This window comes from Mesoplodon densirostris, chromosome 3 (genome assembly GCF_025265405.1).
Source record: "Mesoplodon densirostris isolate mMesDen1 chromosome 3, mMesDen1 primary haplotype, whole genome shotgun sequence".
In the NCBI taxonomy this organism is placed as follows: Eukaryota; Metazoa; Chordata; class Mammalia; order Artiodactyla; family Ziphiidae; genus Mesoplodon; species Mesoplodon densirostris.
The window spans coordinates 106,957,075-106,975,675 of NC_082663.1; the positions used below are offsets into that span (position 1 = coordinate 106,957,075).

Consider the following 18,601-nt stretch of genomic DNA (forward strand, 5'->3'; position numbering starts at 1 on the left):
AAACTTGCTGAGCTTCAGCCTCCTCCTCTGAAAAATGAGGATGAGAACTCCTTTATGGAATCATTTCCAGCATTGCACACATGCATGTTAAGAAGCCTACCACCGGCTGTAGTCCCAAGTGGTGCTGCTGAAATGGGCAAGTTCATGAAACCCAAGAACGTGGTTCTGATCCTGGCTGGATGCTACTCCAGACGCAAAGAAGTCATTGTGAAGAACACTGATGATAGTACCTCAGACCGACCCTAGAGCCATGGTCTGGTGGCTGGAATCGACCACTATCCCTGCAAAGTGACAGCTGCCATGAACAAGATGAAAATCACCAAGGGGTCAAAGATCTAGTCTTTTATGAAAGTTTATAGTTATAATCACCTCGTGCCCACAAGGTAGTCTGTGGATATCCCCTTGGACAAAATTGTTGTCAACAGGGATGTCTTCAGAGACCCTCCTCTCAAACACAAGGCCCAGTGAGACGCCAAGATCAAGTTCAAGGAAAGATACAAGACCGGCAAGAACTAATGGTTCTTCCAGAAGCTGCAGTTTTAGGTCTATCTTGTTTCAGTTATTAAAAATACCAAAACAAAACAAAACAAAAAGCCTACCAACCATCATCACAAATGTGGTGATCTTTATAAAAAACTCTGCCAATTTGTTACCCAATTGGGTCATCGTCTGCACTTTTTTTATAACTAATAAAGAATATTTTTCACTTGTTTATTAGCCATGAGCATTTCTTCTTCCATAAATTGCATGCTTATATCCTGACTCCCATCTTAAAAGATACCATGAAATAAATTTTTAATACTAAACTATCACAGACAGTACCATCACAGTCAGCTGTTGTAAATTCGGCCCAGCCTCACTATTCGTCACTGTTCTTAAAAAAATTACAAGATGAATGCTAAATTAAAGAGAAGTAATTAACAGTAAATCGAAACATATTAGTAAATGAATCTCTTTCTCTTTGCCGGTATTTAAGAGATAGTAGTTCATGCTCTTCTAAATGCCTGAAGATTTTGTAGAGAATCATCATTATTAATATTCTTTGTTATACCACTGTTACAAACAGGTGAAATAAACAACCACCTAAAAAACATGATTTAAGGATTACCAAGAAGGATAAAGGGAAAATACCAAATATCCTGGCCCTGGACTTATGTAGACTACATGAAAAATATAAAAACACGTCTTCAGAAGAAACAGTGGTGATCAAATTAACCAATTGTGAATAAGTTTCTAATAATATTGTTAAATAGTTAGCCAGAAATAAACCCTAACATTTACGGTCAATTCATTTTCAACAATAGTGTCAGGAAAACTGGCAAAAGTGTTAAGTTCTAGGACAACATGCAAAAGAATGAAGTTGGACCACTACCTCATAATACACTCAAGAATTAACTCAGGGACTTCCCTAGTGGTCCAGTGGTTAAGAATCTGCCTTCCAATGCATGGGATGTAGGTTTGATCCCTGGTCGGGGAACGAAGATCCCACATGCCGCAGGGCAACTAAGCCCGCGTGCCACAACTATGGAGCCCGTGTGCTCTGGAACCCGCATGCCACAACTAGAGTGAAGCCCACGCGCCACAACAAAGACCCCACATGCCACAACAAAGATCCCGCATGCCGCAACTAAGACCCAACACAGACTAATTAATTAATTAACTTAAAAAAAAAAAGAATTAACTCAAAGTGGATCAAAGACCTTACACTAATGTAAATGCTAAAACTCTTAGAAGAAACTCTTAGAAGACCTTGGGTTAGGCAATTATTTCTTAAGTATAACACCAAAAGCACAAATGATAAAGGAAGATTGATAAATTGGATGTTATCAAAATTAAAAACTTTTGTGCTTCAAAGGACACCATCAAGAAAGTGAAGAGACAACTACAGAATGGGAGAAAGTATTGCAAATCATATGTTGGAAAAGGAACTCATATCCGGAATATATGAAGGATACAACTCAATAATAAAAAAGACGACCCAACTTGAATATGGGCAGAGGATTAAATAGATTATTCTCCAAATAAGAGATATAAATGCACAGAAAAAATGCTCAAAATCATTTGTCATTAGGAACATGCAAATCAAAAGGATAATGAGATACCATTTCAAATCTACTAGAATGGATATAATAAAAAAAAATAGTGTTGTCAGGCATATGGAGGGATTGGAACCCCCATCCATTGCTGGTTGGAATGTTAAAATGGTGCAGCCACTTTGGAAAACAGTTTGGTAGTCAAGCATAGCAATTTTACTCCTGGGTGTACAACCAAGATAATTGAAAATATATGGCCATGAAACTTGTACACAAGTTTCCATAGCAGCATTATTCATAAAGCCAAAAAGTGGAAACAACCCAAATATCCTCCACCTGAAGAATGGATAAATACAATGTGGTATATCCATACAATGAAATACCGTTTGGTCATAAAATGGAATGAATTACTGACACACGCTACAATGTGGACAAAACCTGTCAGCATGCTAAGTGAAAGAAGCCAGCCACAAAAGATCACATACAGTATGATCCCATTTATATAAAATACCCAGAATAGGTACTTTCCCTCTCTATAGCTGAGATATGAAATGTCTCATATAGAGCAATTACATTAGTAGATTAGCTGTTGCCAAGGGCAGAGGAAGGAGGCGGTGGGGGGATGGAGAGTAACTGCTAATGGGTACAAGGTTTCTTTTTGGAGTGCGGAAAATGTTCTAAAATTAGATGATGGTGGTGGTTGTGTAACTCGGTAAATAAACTAAAAACCACTAAATTATACACTTTAGACAGGTGGACTTTACATTCCATACATGGTATCTGAGGCTGTTTTTAAAACCTTCAAAAACAGATAATTAGTTACTTTATATAAGACCCTGTGATTTTATTATAAATGTTGGTAAAAATAATTATAAATGTTGGTAATAATTATAGCAACTTACTGAGTGCTTATTATGTGCCAGACAATATTCAAAGTCTTTGCAAGTATTAACTAATTTACTTTCCCAACAAACCTATTAGGCAAATACTATTATTATTCCCATTTTACAGAGTAGAAAACTGAAGCTATTAAGTTGCATTGTAAGAATTCAAACACAGAGAGTCTGTGTTTTTAAATAAAATATTTACTAGCCCTGGAATCCAATAGCAAAATATGGGGAGAAAATCCCTAAAATTCAGAGAATTGGGGACATTTTTAAATATTATGATTAATGACAAAGCCTAAAAAAGTTAATACCTAAGAGTAAAAGAAAAATTGTTACTTCACACAATAACAGTGGAAAGGAAAGGCTGTAGATTATATGATCGTGCTCCTCTCTTGTCCTGTATAAATACAATAGTAGACACAGATGGGCTGTTGCTGAGACTCCCTGGTATGTTTTCATTCTCCTGTGAGTGACAGGAGGAGGAATTCTACAGAGATGCACGGTGTAAACAGGAGCCAGATTGCCAGACCAGGAGTGAAGAGAGAGCCAGGAGGGCAGCCCCAGCTCTGCCACTAATTATTCACGTGACCTTGGGTAGGTCATCTGACCCTTCTGAACACAAATGATACATCTATAACATGAAATATCTTTAAGTCCCTATTTCTTTCAGAATCTCATTATCTACCATTTAGTTTCTAGACTAATCTCAGAAACATTTTGGCCAGTGTTATGTTTACTCCCAAACAAATCTCGCTCAAATCTGTTTCATGGACTTCTTCAAACATGTCTTTTCTTTTTTTTTCTTTTTTTTTTCCACAACTTTATTGGAGTATAATTGCTTCACAATGGTGTATTAGTTTCTGCTTTATAACAAAGTGAATCAGTTATACATATACATCTGTTCCCATATCCCTTCCCTCTTGCGTCTCCCTCCCTCCCACCCTCCCTATCCCGCCCCTCCAGTAGGTCACAAAGCACCAAGCTGATCTCCCTGTGCTATGCGGCTGCTTCCCACTAGCTATCTACCTTATGCCAAACATGTCTTTTCTGGCCCTATGTCAACTCCTCTGGACCGTGGTGCTCCAGCTGTGGGGAGGAAACTGAGAAGATGTGTCTGTTCCTCAGTTTGAATGCAAGGCCCCTTAAAAATAATAAAAATCTGGGCTTCCCTGGTGGCTCAGTGGTTGAGAGTCCGCATGCTGATGCAGGGGACACGGGTTCGTGCCCCGGTCCGGGAAGATCCCACATGCCGCGGAGCGGCTGGGCCCGTGAGCCATGGCCACTGAGCCTGCGCGTCCGGAGCCTGTGCTCTGCAACGGGAGAGGCCACAACAGTGAGAGGCCCGTGTACCACAATAAATAAATAAATAAATAAATAAAATAAAAATAAAAATCCGTTTAATAAATGTTGGATGTATTTCCAGGATTACCAAACAATTTGACAGTCCTTTAGAGTAAAACATAATTTTGATGATGATGAAATAGTCATTGTGATTATCTCTGGGAACTGAGGATTACAGATGATTTTTAAATCTTCTTCCTTATATTTTGTGTATTTTGTCTTATAAACCAAAAAAATATGTTTTTAAAACCTTATGGTACAACATTATGAACCACATTAACCACATTATTTAACCACACTAAAAATAATACCAAAAATTCCTTATGGGGCATTAAAAAATCGTATGATGTTCATAAATATCTCTCTGGAAATTATTACCAATTTGTGTAAAATCAAACAAGACAGAATATACTATAACTCCTATGCAATTTGTCAGATGATAATGCTATTTAAATCAAAGGACACAGGTTTTTTTTGTTGTTGTTTGTTTGTTTGTTTTTGCAGTATGGGGGCCTCCCACTGTTGTGGCCTCTCCCGTTGCGGAGCACAGGTTCCGGACGCGCAGGCTCAGCAGCCATGGCTCACGGGCCCAGCCTCTCTGCGGCCTGTGGGATCCTCCCAGACCGGGGCACGAACCTGCGTCCCCTACATCGGCAGGCAGACTCTCAACCACCGCGCCACCAGGGAAGCCCTGGACACAGTTTTTTAAATATGGTAACTCTGCGGCCAGATTCATACATTTACCACACACTGAAGTTGGAACATTTAAATGTTTACTGCAGAGTGAGGGAGTCAGCTTGTACTGGCTCACAAGAGCTAGTGGTCAGCACCTCTTCCTAAAGCCATGTTCAGTGGCATCACCTTGGTAGCTTAAAATCAGCCATGGTGGGAGTATTTACACTCTGGAAGTTGGCAGATGCTCCAAGTCAGAGAACTTGGGTTTTCAAATTTCCTTCCCTAATATGACAGAGACCAAATACATGAAAAGAAAGATTGCCTTAAGTCTGATATGGCCGTGTTTACTGGAACAGCAAGATCAACTTTCTGGAACAGCAAAATCAACTTTCTAATCTTTCCGGGAGCAAAACTTTCTTTAAACTGACCAACTGCTGCAGACAGTAATAGTTTTCCATCATGGGCAACACAGTCAGTCTCTCTATATCCTCTCAGAGAAGGGCTCACAGCTTTAGGGGAGCAGCTAACCCCTCTCCAATCTTAGAAACCACAGAATAAAGGAGCTTGAAGCAAGAGGAAGGGACTTCAGATATGACCTCATCCATTAGTTAGACTGGAGTATTCTAGGCTGCTTGGTGGGGCCATTAGCACCAATGTCAACACTCCATGGACCCGAATTGTTAACCCTTGCTCTCCGTCTGGGGTTAAGTCTTCCACAAGCCACATGCAGACACACAGCTGATGTGACATTCCAAAAAGGAAATCGTATCTTTCAATCATATTATAATAATCCACTCAGCTTTAGAGAAAATATGACCAGCTCAAATCATAATCTTCCCTCCTCCTCATCAATAGCATTTTCTGAATGCTTACTATGCACAGGCTTCATGCGTGAAGTTTACATTATCATCAAGTTCTCACAATAGTCTTTTAATGATACTATTTTCATTACCATTTTTACGGAGGCTTGGAAAGGTTAAGTACCTTTCCAAAGTAACACAGCAAGGAAATAATGGAGCCACCCTTCTGATCCAGGCGACCTGACCCCCAAGCCCACACCCTAAACCATAACACTACACAGCCCACTCCAGGAATGTGGGTAAATTCACATTACACCCAACACTGGTTTGCCATATATGGCTATTCCACGATGAAGTCTGAATCTCCATGTAACTTCACCAGGCCATATGTTCCTTTGCTCAAATGGCAGCAGTGTGTGTGTAGAGTATACAAACTAATTTTTTTAATACTAGCCTGAACAAAGCATAATCCGTCAGATAAATCTTAAAGCACAAATATTTATGTTACTTAATTGTAGAGGAAATCTAGTTTATTTATAAATGGAAATTTATATTCCATTCCTTGGAAAGCTGGTTTTCAAGCTCTGTTTATCTGGTAGTTTCAATTTGGTCTTGTGCCTCAAAATCCAATTTTCACAGCTCTAGGAGGAATATACAGGCATGAATCCCCATCTCCTATCTAGCCTGACACCAGTAGGCATATTTGTTCTTTATTTGTGGACTTCATAATGGTTGGATGTAATAACTGTCGACTGAAAAAAAAAACACGCACAACCTAAAAGTTGAGAGTTAAGTTTTATTTGGCAGCGATTTTTAGGACTTCAAGCCCGGAAGGCAGCACCTCAAGTAACCCTGAGAGAACTGTTCCAAGGAGGCAAAGGGAGGAACTAGAAGTTTTGCAACAAAAGGCAGGTAGTCTGAACATCAGAAGATTATTGTAAATTAAAGAAAACCAAATATCCCAAGTTAAGGAATTTAGCACTTTTCTGTGTATGGGAAGCTGCTTGAGTCTGGGCACACTGAAATCATTTCTTTGATATGCACCTCAGCTATCTGGAGCCAGTATCCAGTGTTTTCACATCCTGAGTTTCCTCAGGGCTCACCAGCTCACCATCGGTGGTGGCTGCAATCGCTGATGACTGTGACATCCTTTGTTTACTGATACGGCAGGAAATATTCCATTTCTCATAACCAAAGATTACCATCATTGCACAAGATGAAATCCTTGGAACTATGGACCTTGTTTCATTGAAGAAAGAAAAAAATCTTACAGGAAAACTTTAATGAGCCGGGTTTAAGGAGAGAAAACTAGAACTAGAGAAGACTTTCAACATCATCTAGGCTGGGGCTTTCAAACTCAAATGCAGGTTATGAGAGTAAGTGAAACAAAGCAAGCAGAGTGAGGCACTGAGGAAGGCTGGAGACTGATGCAAACTACAGAGGTCAGCCCCATCACAAGGGACCTCTACAGCTTAGTACCAGCCAACTATTGCCATACTCTTGTCAGGTCTGATTTTCCAGGCAACGCCAGATAACCATGTTTTCTATGAAATGTATAGGAAATTTCTACTTACAAAACATGGTAGAGGCCAAACAGAACATGTCAGCAGGCCAGATCTAGCCTACTATCTCTTCACGTAGTAGAAGAGAAAAAGTCCAGAGATGTTAACTGAACTCACCGTGTGGGAGAGCCCACACTGATTGTTCTCTTTTCTATGTCAGACTCTTCTACAGTCTCTGTTTATAAAGACATAGCACTGTGACTTATTGGAGAGCATCAGAAAAATGAGGTGTTTCCATCATTGCTGGTCTTACTTAAAACTGCCTGCTAGTTGTCAGTTTTTGTCTTGTTTGGTCTTGCTTATTAATCTCCCTTTCCATGGAAGGCTATAAAAGGTCTCTGCTACCTTTGTTATCATTGTATTCTGGTTGTTGTCATAGATTATTCATTTTTTTGCCAGTGTCTCTGCTCCTTTTATAGCTATATTTACAAAAATGTCCTACTCCAGTTATTTCTCTTTGATCACCTGGTCTTTGTTTAAATTTTCACACATAAAAATGAAAGCTGTGGCAAAGGCTAGAAGTGCTTTGAGCAGAGGCCACATCTAAACAGTCAAAGGGGTCAAACAATGGCAGCTCTGTGCCTGCAAGTGTAGACTGATGCACAGCAGTCAACTGCCATCCATTTAAAGAAAGCAATCAGTCACATTTTCTTTTAGTGGCCATGTGCCATCAGAACCTTATTCCTGTTTGAACATAAGGTCCAGATGTAACTACTAGCAAATTTTTAAAGATTGCTCATGGGCATGTCGTATCATGAAATGAAATTCAGTGGAAAAGCCACAACTGCCTTCAGACCCTCCCATCAGCATCTGTAGTTTAACACTGACAAGCTCTAGGGAAGGCATGAGCGCTCCTCTTTTTCTACCACTTTCTTCTGACTTCTATGCCTCCCTCCCGCCTCACAGTTTTCCTTACCTTCTGGCTCTTGAAGGCATTTGAGTTTGTGACCCATGCTCTAGAGTTTCAGCACATCTCATCTCTGGCACAATTTCTTATGATAAGGAATGAACTCAACAACTTACATAAGAGTTCAGTCAATACTGTTTCCACTACTTCGAAGCTACCTCCCCTAGACCCATAGTTGCTGCCTAAATGGAACAACTGTATCACCAGGTGATTGCAGTAGTGAGTCCACTCATCCCCTTGTGCTTCTAAAGCATCATGCACATGGCCATCAACTTAGTCTTTCCTCACTTTATTCCCAGTACCTACAAGATAAAGCTTGAACTGCCCACTGGCATTCAGGGCCCTTCATAATTCAGCCTCCATCTAAATGTTCAAAGCTCTTCCCTTACCGCTCCAGCACAAACTCTCCACTCTCACGTACACGCCTGGTCCACGTCTGGTCCACGCCTGTTCATTTGCTCACAAGCCCTGCTCCCTTCCCTTTCTGCTTTTCCAGCTTCTCCTCATTCTTCAGAGCTCAACTCAAACTCCACCTTTTCCACTAGGCTTTTCTGAGTCATCCCAGTCTCAAATGACCTTGCCTCCTTTTAAATATAAACGCCTAATAAACTTTTCTTGAATGAATCAATCAATTCTGGCAAGACCACATTCTTATGACCACTTAATTATGGCCAAACTACTTAAACTTTTTAAGATATATTTTCATCATCTGTAAAAATGTGGTTTTGGCAAGGACTAAATGAGATGTGATTATAAAATTATCTAGCAGAGATGCCAATAGACTCAAAAGATGTTAGGTAGTACAGAGATTCAAGAAATATTAGCCTGATTTACTGCCTTCTTCCCTCTTTTTTTTTTTTTTTTTTGAGGTACGTGGGCCTCTCACTGCTGTGGCCTCTCCCGTTGCGGAGCACAGGCTCTGGACACGCAGGCCCAGCAGCCACGGCTCACGGGCCCAGCCACTCCACGGCATGCGGGATCCTCCTGGACCGGGGCACGAACCCATGTCCCCTGCATCAGCAGGCGGACTTTCAACCACTGCGCCACCAGGGAAGCCCTTCCCTCTTTTACTGTTAATTAACTTTTCAATTCCATATATTTTCTCTTCCTAGCTCCATTATTGTAGCAAGGACCCATTTCTTAAAATATTTTTGTATCACTCACTGCAGCTAGCATGGAACCTTACTGATAAAATATTGTTGAAAAGAAAGCTCCTCTATTGAAAAATATGTCCAAAGACTGGCTGTTGACCCTGGGATTTCCTCCTTCAGAGACATTTTTTCCTGAGCTAAGCATTGCCCCCAGTTAAAATCCAAACCTGCCTAGCAAACAATAACATGTTTCATTAGTTATAATATCTGTACTGATTAGACTTTTGTTTATAAGGAGCAGAAACTACCTTATAGGTTGTTGCTATTATATGAGGTATGGTGATGGGTCTGATTTTTTTTTTTGATTGAAGTATAGCTGTTGTGTTAGTTTTGAGCATACAGCAAAGTGATTCAGTTTTGTAGATAGATAGATGATAGATAGATAGATATACTCTTCCATTATAGGTTATTACAAGATATTGAATATAGTTCCCTGTGCTATACAGTAGGTCCTGGTTGCTTACCTATTTTACATATAGTAATGTATGTCTGTTAATCTCAAATTCTAAATTTATCCTTCCCCCACCTTTTCCCATTGGTAACCATAAGCTTGTTTTCTATGTCTGTCTCTTTGTTTTGTAAATAAATTCATTTGTATCATTTTTTTTTAGATTCCACATATAAGTGATATCATATGATATTTGTCTTCTTCTGTCTGACTTACTTCACTTGGTATGATAATCTCTAGGTTGTAATGGGTTCGATTAATACACTTTAGTATAATTTAGCTTATCTAATATCTTTCCAACATAATTACAACACAAAAGGGGAACATAAGGGGAGAAAGAAAAATACATATACTGCACTATCAGAAAAGGATAAGGAGGGAGGCTGGGTGCAATGCACCATCACAACTGCAGCAAGAAAACACCTGGAACCAGGGTGACCACCTGCCTTGATTGGCCCAACCCTAAGAGGTTCCTAGAATGTGAGGCATTCAGTGCTAAAATTAAGAATAGCCTGGGGGCTTCCCTGGTGGCTCAGTTGTTGAGAGTCCGCCTGCCGATGCAGGGAACGTGGGTTCATGCCCTGGTCCGGGAAGATCCCACATGCCGCGGAGCAGCTGGGCCTGTGAGCCATGGCCGCTGAACCTGCGCGTCCGGAGCCTGTGCTCCGCAATGGGAGAGGCCACAGCAGTGAGAGGACCGCGTACCGCAAAAAAAAAAAAAAAAAAAGAATATCCTGGACAAACTGGGATAAACTGGTCACCTTATTAGGCATCAGTAAAATCCCACTGAAACATACACTTTATCTAATTTCAAAAGTGTGCTTAGAGTCAGTACTATGCACGGAGCAACACAAACCTGCCCCTGGCTGGTTATCAGCTGGTTAGAGCAAAGTGCTAACAAGAGCAAGGCTAAAGGTTTGATTTCCCAGGAAACTTTGCTCTCTTCCACTATCAGAATCTGTGTACTTCACTTAAGCCTGTCGTTCTCCAATGTCACTGACTAATCACAAAAGGAAGAGAAGAGAGAGCATAGGTACATGAGACCAAATCCTTCCCTGCCAGTAGTAACACTGGTGAAAAACTGATGTTTTTCTTGTGAATAAACATTAAGTGATTGAAGAAGCTGAAGATCATCACATAGGAAATTTATTTTCCTTCCTGCTTTTAGTAGGGTTATAAATAACAATAATGATAATACATAGAATATTCTGCTATGTGATTTCATTCTAATCTTGTGAGAGACACATGGCTGATACCAGGCTCAGCAGGGTTGGGATCACCTGTGGTTAGACAGCCAGAAGCAATGGATGGAGCCTGAGCCCTTGCCTCCTAGTGTTTTTTTTATTTGTTTGTCTTTGTTGTCATCACCATTTTGGTAGAGGGCTCAGCCTCCTATAACCAGCAAAATACACAACCTGAATGTTGAGACTCCCCAAACTTTGTGCATATCACTTCCATGAGAACTCCAGAACTCTTCTGGTCCCAAAGACCAAGCAGCACAGCCTTAAGGTTCCTATGTGTCTTACCAAATGTGGGCTGGTTATTTCCTGTATGGTAAAGGCATAAAGCACATCCACATTCCTTGCCCTGTTGATCAGGCTCAGGGGGTTAAAGAAAGCACCCCTACTTTTAATGTTTAGATCTTGCCTGGCTCTGCATCTCGTTGTCTTAAGTTTTTCCTTTTCCGTAGACTTTTCTGCCTAAATCCAGAGTTATATGGTGTTCCTATTAGTAAACTGCAAGCTGAGTTTGCCAAACACATTTATTTCTCCTTCAGAGCAAATGGGTAGGATGAAAACCACTCTTGTCATACTTACATGTTACTCATTAACTGACTTCAAAAAAAAAAACTGCCTCAGCCAGATTAGGAGTCATGTGAAGAAGTAGCTTCCTGCAATGCAGGAACTGAGAGAGGCTGAAACGCAGAGATTTTCACATTACTGGGGAGGTTGAAAAATGAGCCCATGAGTTTATTTCTTGACTTGGCGATTGACAAATCCACAATGGTGAAGAAAAGGCTGTCATCATCCAATGACACAGTGTTCCGGTCTGAGATGCCAGACAGCCCAAGCAAGGTGGGTGCGGAGGCCCAGAACAGCATCCCTGACAGCCCCGGCTCAGTGTTTCTCAGGTGGGTACATCCCGTCTGCCCCCCTGATGGCCTCAGCCGCCCAAAAGGTGTTGCTTGGAGAGCCCCTTCCTCATCCCCAGAGGGAGGATTCTGCCAGGGAGAAAGAGAAGGCACAGCCCAGGCCCCTGGGCTGGTGGATTTTAAGGGGGTACATAGCAAAAGACGTGATCTGCTGAGCAAATAGAACTCTTACCACCATTAAGGGACAATAATTGTTAATGCCTTCTTCAGTACTTTTTAGTACGTACTAGAAAACTGGTTAGCTATGCAGTTACTCAATTCCTGACCCACTCTCAGGGTCATAGGATGTGAAGCCAAATGGTTAAACCAAAAACCTTACTTTGGTGTCAGAATTACTGTATTATTATCAAAATAGTAATCATTAAAATATTAAAATAATTTTCTTCTTTGGACCTTTCTAAATTAAATATTAAAATAGTACTGGCTATGCTGTGATCCAACGACTTACTGTACAGTGATTTAAAGCAGCTTTGACTAGGTTCAGAACATATCTTCTTTAGCTGTAAGTATTAATATCTACATGAACACCACTCTGATAATTATATATTTTTAATGAAAATTCATTTATCTACTATTTTTCATTTTATCTCATGATAATTCTCTAGCAACTTATAAAATGTAGAAATCAAGTGCAAGTGGAATCAATTACAAGAAAAAGTTCCTTATGCAACTTTTTAAAAATTGAGGTTTAGTTGATTTACAACATTATATTAGTTTCAGATATACAACATAATGATTCAAATTTTTATAGATTATATCTCATCCAACTTTGGTGTAAACTTTTTTTAATGGAGGTGACATTGGTCTATATCATTATATCAGTTTCATGTTTACAACATTATATTTCTACTTCTATGTACCTTACAGCATGCTTACCACCTAAAATTTCCATATTATATCCAGAAAGTCAATCATTTTATTTATTTTTTAATCATTTTAAATCATTTACACAAAAAAATGCTCAACATTATATCCTTTAAAAATTAAATACAAAATAACGAAATCACACTTCATTTAATAGCATTCGCATATCAGACTGTCAAGTGAGGAAAACAAATTCAATAATTTTTAAAAAGAAGTTTTGGAGATCAAGAGTCTGAATTTATGCAAAATGTTGCTTAATACATCTATTTAAGTTGGCTTAGTTTTTCCATCCATCATTAAAATAAATCTACATAACTTGCATTATGGTCATTTGAGCAAGAGCACAATTCCAGTGATTGAAAATGTAAAACTTTGCATTATTTCCATATTTTGCTGAACTTCAAGTGCTTCTTTAATTGCTTCGTCTGCCTAATCCTCCTCTTACATTGACCGTAATGCAAACTCTTCTTGGAACTCAAGCTCTAACCAGGAAAAATAAAATCAAATTAAAATGCACAGGACTTCCCTGGGGGCGCAGTGGTTAAGAATCTGCCTGCCAATGCAGGGGACACAGGTTCGAGCCCTGGTCTGGGAAGATCCCACATGCCGCGGAGCAATGAAGCCCATGCGCCACAACTGCTGAGCCTGCTCTCTGGAGCCCACGAGCCAGAACTACAGAAGCCCGCACACCAAGAGCCCGTGAAAAAAAAAAAGAAAAGAAAAGAAAAAAAAAGACAGAAACCAACAAGGGCCTACTATATAGCACAGGGAACTACACTCAATGTCTTGTAATAACCTATAAGGGAAAAGAATCTGAAAAAGAATATATATATACATATGTATATATACACATATAACTGATTCACTTTGCTGTACACCTGAAACTAACACAACATTGTAAATCAGCTATACTTCAATTTAAAAAAACAAAATAAAAGATAAACACTTCCCTTTACCTTAACATTAAGAATTTATGTGGCTGTTGTGGCATCCCATTATCCTTCCCATGAGCTACAGCAAATCGTATGTACCCTCAGATCAGCAAACCACTCAGATAGGCACAGATACAATTTATGCAGTCTTTTTATTCAACCATTCAATTCAACAAAGATTTGTTGAATAACTGTTATATGCCAGGCTATGTGGAAGGCACAGCAAATATAATCATAAGTGAGATAGATGTAGTCCCTGTGCTTATGGAGGTTAGTAGTTTAATATCAAAGACAGGCAAAAAAAATTATGAATGAATGCATATATACATACATAATTCAAAATATTAATGTCTATTTTTATAGGAAAAAATTACAGGGCGGAGATGGAGAATAAGGTGGGAAAAACTAATTTAGATTGAGTGGCAAGTCAGGGACTCTCCAAGGACGTGATATTTAGGCTGACTTCAAGGATGAAAAAAGAGCCAAGCATGAAATGATTGGGAAGGAGCAAGATGCCCTGAAGAGGCGAGTGAGCTGAGTCCTGAGGAACCTCAGCGCGGTGGCACCTGATGAAATCAGAGAGACAAGTAGAGGATGAAGAGGTTTAGAATTCTGTTCTAATCTTGGTGGGAAATCACTGGAGGGTTTAGAGTAGGGGAGTATCATGATGTGACGTTCCCTTTAGAAGGGTATTCTGGCCTCTCTGTAGGTTATTTCCAGTTTGTTGCTCATTCAAGCAATGCTCCGTCTTGCCCATGTCTCCAGTGTGCTTGTACAAGAGTGCCTCTAAGGTATATATATCTAGGAGAGGAACTGTGGGGCTATAATATGGACATGATTAACTTTACTCATTATGTCAAATTCTGTTCCAAAGTTCTGTGCCATTTATGCTATTACCAGCATTATTCCGCTTCCTCAACATTGCCATTGTTTGACTTTTTAATTCTTTCTAAGCTGGAATATATGAAATGGCATCTCAGTGTAAATGGTTTCAATGTGCCTGTCCCTTATTAAGACAAAAGGAGCATCTTTTCAACATGTTTATTAGTCATTTTCGTTTCCTCTTCTGTTAAATTCCTGCTCATGGATTTATGAACCTTTGGGGAAGCAAAAGGGGTGAGAGAGGGTACTATCTTTTCCTTATTTGTAGATAGTTTTTGAAATACTCAAGATACTGATCTTTTGTTAGCTATGTGTGTTGCAAATGTTTTATTCCAGCATATGACTTGTCTGTTCATGCTCTCCATTATGTCTGAGTTCTTACTTTCAATTTATCAGTTTGTTTACTTCTATTTTTCATTGAAGTATAGTTGACTTACAACATTATATTATTTTCAGGTGTACAACATAGTAATTTGATATTTTTATAGATTGTACTCCATACAGAGTTACTATAAAATATTGACTATATTCCCTGTGCTATACATTATATCCTTGTAACTTATTTTACACTTAGTAATTTGTACTTTTTAATCCCCTTCACCTATTTTCCCCCTGCCCCTACCACTCTCCCCTCTGGTAATCACTAGTTTGTTCTCTGTATCTGTGCATCTGTATCTGTTTTGTTATATTTGTTCATTTGTTTATTTTTTAGATTCTACATATAGGTGAAATCGTACAGGGTTTGTCTTTCTCTGATTTATTTATTTATTTATTTATTTATTTTATTTATTTTTTTTTTTCTTTTTGCGGTATGCGGGCCTCTCACTGTTGTGGCCTCTCCCGCTGCGGAGCACAGGCTCCGGATGCGCAGGCCCAGCGGCCATGGCTCACGGGCCCAGCCGCTCCGCGGCATATGGGATCCTCCCAGACCGGGGCACGAACCCGTATCCCCTGCATCGGCAGGCGGACTCTCAACCACCGCGCCACCAGGGAGGCCCTCTCTGATTTATTTGACTTATTTCACTAAGCATAATATCCTCCAGGTCCATCCATGTTGTCAAAAATGACAAAATTTCAATATTTTTATGGTATATGAATAATATTCCATTGTGTGTGTATATGTATGTATGTGTATATATATAGGGTTGGCCAAAAGCTTCATTTGTGTTTTTCTGTAAATCTTATGTTAATGTTGTGTGTGTGTGTGTGTATATATATATATATATATATATATATATATATATATATATAAAACACCTTCTTTATCCATTTATCTGTTGATGGACATTTAGGTTGCTTCCATATCTTGACTATTGTAAATAATGCTGCTATGAACATTGTGGTGCATACATCTTTTCAAATTAGTGTTTTTGTTTTCTTTGTATAAATACCCAAGAGTGGAAATACTGAATCATATGGTAGTTCTATTTTTAAGTTTTTTAAGTAACTCCATACTGTTCTCCATAGTGGCTGTACCAATTTACATTCCCACTAACAGTGCATGAGGGTTCCCTTTTCTCCACACCCTCACCAACACTAGTTCTTTGTTGTCTTTTTGATAATAGCCATTCTGACTGGTGTGAGGTGATATCTTGTTTTCTTAATGATTTGTGCTTTCTGTGACTTAAGAATTCCTTCCCCACTCTGAGGTTATAAGAATGTTCTTATGTATTTTCTTCTAAAAGTATGTTTTCTTTTAAAACTAGCGTCCGTTCTGTATTTGGAATTTATTTTTGTTTCTGGTGTGAATTAGGGCCTCATCTAATCTTTTATATGGATAATGAACTCTCCCACATTATTTATTGAATAGTCTTTCCTTTCCCCATTAATCTGCAATGCCAGCTCTGTCATATATCACTGTCTTCATTACTATCACCTTATAATAAAAGTTTTTTTATCTGATGAGACAAGACTTCTTGCCCACTTCAGAAGTGATTGTCTACTTTTTTTTTAATTTTTAAATTAATTAATTAATTTATTTTTGGCTGCATTGGGTCTTCGTTGCTGCACGCGGGCTTGGGCTTTCTCTAGTTGCTGGGAGTAGGGGCTACTCTTCGTTGTGGTGCATGGGATTCTCATTGCAGTGGTTTATCTTGTTGCTGAGCACGGGCTCTAGGCGTGCAGGCTTCAGTAGCTGCAGCTCGTGGGCTGTAGAGCACGGGCTCAGTAGTTGTGGCACACGGGCTTAGTTGCTCCGCGGCATGTGGGATCTTCCCGGGTCAGGGTTCGAACCCGTGTCCCCTGCATTGGCAGGCAGATTCTTAACCAGTGCGCCACCTGGGAAGCCCTGATTGTCTACTTTTGACCCTTTGCTCTACCATTTAAATTTTAGAATTTTAGAATTTGGCTTGTCGCATAAAAACTTTTTTTAAAAGTTGAAATTCATCAAATCTATTGCTCAGTTTGAGGAAATTTGACATTTTATGGTGTTATATATACCTATTCATACACATGGTGTGGCCTCCATTTATTTAGGTCTTCTTTTTTTTGCTGTACGCGGGCCTCACTGCTGTGGCCTCTCCCGTTGCGGAGCACAGGCTCCGGACACACAGGCTCCGCGGCCATGGCTCGCGGGCCCAGCCGCTCCGCAGCATGTGGGATCTTCCGGGATCGGGGCACGAACCCGTGTCCCCTGCATCGGCAGGCGGACTCTCAACCACTGCGCCACCAGGGAAGCCCTTAGGTCTTCTTTAATATCCTTTGATAAAGCTTAGATTATTCTACACAAAGCTCTTACACATCATTTGTTAGACTTATTCCGAGATACTTTACAACTTTGTTGCTTTTGGAAACATATTTTTAATTTGATTTTGTTGATGTTGTACAGAAATGTAATTAAATTTCTAAATTGATCTTATATTCCACATTCTTACTAAATCTTCTTATTAATTTTAATAATCTGTAGACTGAGTTTTTGTAGACAATAATATTATTTGAAATTTAAAACTCTTTTTACCTTTCTGAACTTTGCCCTTTTAAATCTTTTTTATTTTATTATACAAGCAAGGAATTCCATTATAATGTTGACTATAAATAGTAATTCCAGGCATTCTCATTTTGTTCCTAATTTAAAAGGTAATGCTTTTAACATTTCAGGTTTTATCAGCCTTTCTCAGATTAAAAAAGTTTCCTTCTTATTGAGGTTTTCTAAAAGGTTGTAGAAACTATTGAGTACTTTCCTGGCCTCCACTAAGATGATCCTCATTTGAAAATCTCTGGCACTCATAAAGTGCACAGTACCTCAACATGCAAAGTTCACAACAAGTCATCATTTCCCAAAATACCGAACACTGGACAGCCTTGAAAAATATGAATTGCTTTAAGCTTTATAAACAGACTGGAAAAGCCTCTGGAGAATTAACAGTTCCATAAATTAGTCATTCGGCAAATAAAAATCCGGTATTTTTTAAAATTAGTTTTTGGAGATTTACTATGCAAATTACCATTAGAGCTATTGCTTTTAATAAATTTGTTTCTCCAAAATATTTCTTTTTAGAGTATCAGTCTATTTCAGTTTTAGGTAAAGATGAAAGTTGCCCGGTGGAGCTAATGTGTTGAATGGGGTGCCATGGGCTTTGGGAGGCAAAAACAAGGTCCAAGATGACAACCAAAGAGGGCAAATATGGGGCAGTACCAAGCTGGAATGTGAAACCAGGGTGGGACCAGCCCAGGCCTACTCATACTACCCGTGCTATGGTTTGGGGACCACTCCAGGCTGCTGCAGTGGACAGTGACCTTGGCAGGTCCAAGACAGCCTTGCATCACATTCACTCTGCCTCCTCTTAGTGGCTGCAAAGATTCTGCTTCTACTCCTCTACTCATCCAGTTGTCACCAGTGAGTAGAAGAGGAGATGATGGCCCTTCCTCCCTTCCACTCTACCCCCACAAGAGCCTTGCTTTTTCTTAGCCAATCCCACTTCTGCTTTTAGGGAAAGGATAGAAGCACTATTTGGTACCTGAAGAACAG

General features: G+C 39.5%; 1 protein-coding gene and 1 pseudogene across 1 annotated transcript in view; both read left to right on the forward strand.

Annotated features, from left to right (window-relative positions):
- GRAMD2B (GRAM domain containing 2B) overlaps nt 1-18,601 on the forward strand; it is a 119,736-nt gene that overhangs the window by 6,002 nt on the left and 95,133 nt on the right. The gene's annotated exons all lie outside the window — the stretch shown is intronic.
- Nucleotides 133-543, forward strand: LOC132485381 (large ribosomal subunit protein eL27-like; annotated as a pseudogene).